At 47.1% G+C, this 4078-nt stretch overlaps 1 pseudogene; it reads left to right on the top strand.

Annotated features, from left to right (window-relative positions):
* Positions 1 to 2396: 2396 nt before the first annotated feature.
* Positions 2397 to 2912, top strand: LOC143389950 (ankyrin repeat domain-containing protein 50 pseudogene; annotated as a pseudogene).
* Positions 2913 to 4078: the final 1166 nt, after the last annotated feature.

Here is a 4078-nt window from a genome sequence, read left to right as displayed (position 1 = left end):
AATCAACTTTCATAAAATCAACTTTCATCTAATTATGGAAAAATTAAACTTGACTTTCATTTTGGTTGTGTTCTGGAAAAAGAACCAGTAAATTAAGGGTACATAAGTTAAAGCTAAAAATCAAGCCTCATGCCACGAATAAGCGGGTCCCTAGCGGCCCAGCATGCGCCGGCCTGGGCCGCCAGGGAAGCGGGAAAGGCCTCAGGGGCGGGGTCTGTGCGCCCAAGGGGACCTTCCCTGGGCAAGCGAAGCTAGCAGGGGGCAAAGCGCTCCTCGGCGAGTTAGAAAGGGCCGACGCCAGGGGTGTGGCCTGTCGGGTGGGTGAGGCCAGTCAGACAGCGGAGGCGGGGCCTCCAGGGCGGGCGGGGCCTGGGCGGGCGAAGAAGGGGCGGGGCGGGGCCTAGGGGCGGGGATTCGGCGGCGCAGCGGAGCTGGAGGATCCAGGCTGCCTCAGACAGTCACTGCCCTGATGGCGGCGGTGGCGGCCGCTGGCAGGTGGGGTTGAGGAGCTGCAAGGCCCGGGCTGCTGGGACAGCCTGAGCTGGCCGTCGCCGGGAGCCAACAGGCGGATCTGCAGCTGGGAGCGCACCCCAGGCCAGCAGAGGAGGCGGCTGCTGCGGGATCCGGGAGCGCTGCTTGCGGCGGTGTGTCACGCAGCCAGTGCCTGAGGCGGCGGTGGCAGTGGGGCCCCAGGTACCCAGGGGCGGCGGTGGCTGCGGGAGCGAGGCCCTCCCTTGGTCCGAAGCGTGAGGCTGCAGTGGGGCTGGCGGAGACCCGCCTCCCCTCCGCCACCTCCGCTCTGGCGCGCCTCTAGCCGCGGGCCAGGAGGGTTGGGGGCGCCGTGCTGGATGCTGGCGGCCCTCACAGGGGCTCCGAGGACCCCCCACCCTCCCTTGGACACACCCCAGGGGCGGGGCGGGCGGCGGTGGGCGCGCCGGACCAGGGGACCGTGGTGCAGGGCGCGGTCTCTGCCAGGCAGCGCCGGATCCAGACCCTTTGGTCTCCCGGCTGAGCCTGACTTGGGCTGCCCCGCCCGCGCCGTGCTCAGGAAGAGTTCGCCGCTGGGCGGAGCGGGAGGTGGCGTCTGACCCCGTCCTGCGCGTCGCCCTTGGTGCAGCCTGGGGAAGGAGTCACGCTGTAGTGTGTTTGATTCATCATTCATGGAAGGGATCCTCGCCTTCCCTTTTCTGTTAACCGGTTCCCATCCAGCAGCAACCCTGGTGTTCTTTTCCTAGATTTTGCAAACTACCAACAAAGAAGTGCGGGAGTCCAGTGGACAGCCCCAGTCGACAGCCCCTGACTGCAGTGCAGGGCGGGCTGAGAGCGCTTCCTTGGAGGCGCTGTTCCTCCAAGCTAGCCTCAGAGCCTTCTGGCCAAAATGAAGGGTGGCACTCCATCAAGTGCGTCAAGTCTCTTTCTCTCCCTTTCTAGGGTGAAAAGGTTTCAAAAATCGATATTAAATTATTAAAATCTGGCTGCTTAGGAATTACAACCATAGAAGAAAATAATGCAAAAGGGAAATAGAACGAGTATATTTGAGGGGTAAGTGTCCCAACTTCTTGAAAGTGCCAGAGATGAGGTGTATGGATTTTTGAGATTGATGGGTGAACTGTAAATAAGCTTTTAATATATGGCATTTTGCACTAAGATATTTTTGTTTGTTTCGTTTTAGGTACTTACAGAAATTGTGGATTACCTGGACATCTTAAGACCCAGGAACCCGTTTATTAAGAATCTACTGTCTTGAAAATTGCATTTTATGAATGCTTTGGATTAAGGAGGTGTAAACAGTGGTTTGTGTTGTCTGCCACATAAAAGATAATCTGAATCAGTTCCCTCACAGTTGCCCAGATGCCTAAAACTGGCAAGAACTAGTACTTGGAGTGGTCATCCTTCAACAGGAAATACAGAGCTACCTATGTACTATATAAATGCTATCTCTTTGATGACGTTTAAGATAATGGACAGCTTTTCTACATCTGATTTTCATACACACAATTAACACTGAAATTTGGAGAAGCATTGGTTATATATTGAAAGACTGAGTTTTCTCTTTTTGAGTTTTCCAGATTATTTCATCTGTATGCTTTAAATCTCCACAGTCACATAAACTCCAGACATAACGATGGAGCTATATGACCCATCAAAATATACAAAAACTATTGGCAAGCTTTGGAACCAGTTGTTTTTGCATCTGTTCACAATTAATATATTCTCTGCTAATCAAGAATATGGAAGCAACTACAGTCATGCACATTGTATTGATAAATTGTGACTGTTGAATTTTTCTGTAACTCGTTACTTTTGTCATTCAAATGCCAGTTATGTCCAAATGGATATAAAGACTATGTTGGTGTACCTAGCTCCTAGCCAGTGTTGAAGATAGAAAACCTATTATGACTAATCCTTGGGAAGAAAAAGTCTGCAAAATGCCCCAAACGAGTTTACTGCACGGGAAGCAGTTTTACTGTAGGGAGTGGGTTTTCCACAAGCTTCAGCATTGCCTCCAGGAGAAATCCAGCTGCTGCAGTAGTGCTGTCAACACACCATTGGTTGTGATGAATTCTGGGAATAATGCTGGTGCTGTCTCAGGGAAGGCAGCTGCCTGGGGTGTGTTGTTGGTAGGAGGGCCTGGTAGTGGCAAGACAGCCCTGTGTACTGAACTCTTATGGCCAAGTTCACTTACAAGCTTGCAGAGAGGTTTATAACGCTAGGCTTTGGCCTTTCATTTCTTCAAAGCCCAGGACTCTAATACTTTGTGTGTTGTAGGGTTCATTAGAGGTTTGGTTGCCCAGATATGCCACAGTGGACTACACCAAGGATATGAGAACAAGCTATGAGATCCAGACATTCAAAGCCGCTTACAGCCTGGGGAATGGGAGAGGAACCCAGCAGAAGCATTCAAAAGGTAACAGCAAAGAATGTCATAGTGTTTAGGTTTCTGTGCAACAATTAGTGATTTTTAGCTAGTTTTTTTTTTGAGGTACTTTTACTAGTGCTGTGCAGTTGGGCTTAATCGGTGGTTATGAGTATAACTGTTTATTTTAGTATGGGAAGAAACAGAACTTTGTAATGCACAATATATAGATTAAAAGTAAGTCTTAACTATTGTAGTTTAATAACAGAATGTTCCATTTCTAACAGTAACTGTCAGTGGTAAGGGGAGTCTGTTCTTATGATAAAGAAGAACAGTTAGCTGCCTGGAAACCAGGCCTCATTTTCAGGGAGGATGAACTATCTATACTATGAGCTGAAGTAGAAGAACTCTCAGTGTAGAAGCCAGTACCTTTTTGTTTATAGCATATTATTTTTTACATGAAAATTTCTCCTTAAAAGGCATTATAGGCATTGAGAATCTGAAGAAAATTTGCTAATGTGTTTTTGGGATTATTTCCATATTAACTTATTGAAAAGTTGAATTATAAGTTTATGTGATATTTATAACATAGTGAAAATTTGGGATTATTTTAGTGCTTTTAGTGAGTGGTGCAGAGAACATTTTTCCCCCCTAGTTTTAGTTAAGCATTTGTTCATGGTGAGTGGACTGATCTAAGCAATTTGCTTTTTGAAGTGGCTGCAGATTCAAAATCTGCTCAAGAAAACATAATTTCTTGAAAATATGATTTTTGCCTGTCACTTCCTTGGTCATGGTAAAGTGGCAATTGGTTATTGTGTGCTGGCTGTTGACTCCCTTCTACTTGAATGACTCATTTTGCCACATACCTTTTTCTCCCCATATTAACTAGGCTTTAGCAGGTAAAAGTTTGTGCCCCAAGGATTATGGAACACTGTGCATGGGAGGTTTGTATGAGTGTGTCTCCAGGACAATTGGAACAGTTTTAAGTAGCTCTGAAAACAGGGATGCTTGTTTTTATGGTCTCCTCAAATCTAGTGTCATGAAATCTATAAAGTTTGAAGGCATACTGATAATATTTAGTAATTATAGCAAACAGTGTTAGTCATTGTTCTAAGAGTTTTCTAAATATTAAACCATTTCATCTTCATAATGTTCTGTGAGGTCATTCCCATTTATGTATGTGGATACTGAGGGTTGGAAAGTGAAGTAAACTGTCCAAGC

This window comes from Callospermophilus lateralis, unplaced genomic scaffold, assembly GCF_048772815.1.
Source record: "Callospermophilus lateralis isolate mCalLat2 unplaced genomic scaffold, mCalLat2.hap1 Scaffold_74, whole genome shotgun sequence".
Classification (NCBI taxonomy): Eukaryota; Metazoa; Chordata; class Mammalia; order Rodentia; family Sciuridae; genus Callospermophilus; species Callospermophilus lateralis.
This window is presented reverse-complemented; position numbering and strand designations above follow the sequence as displayed.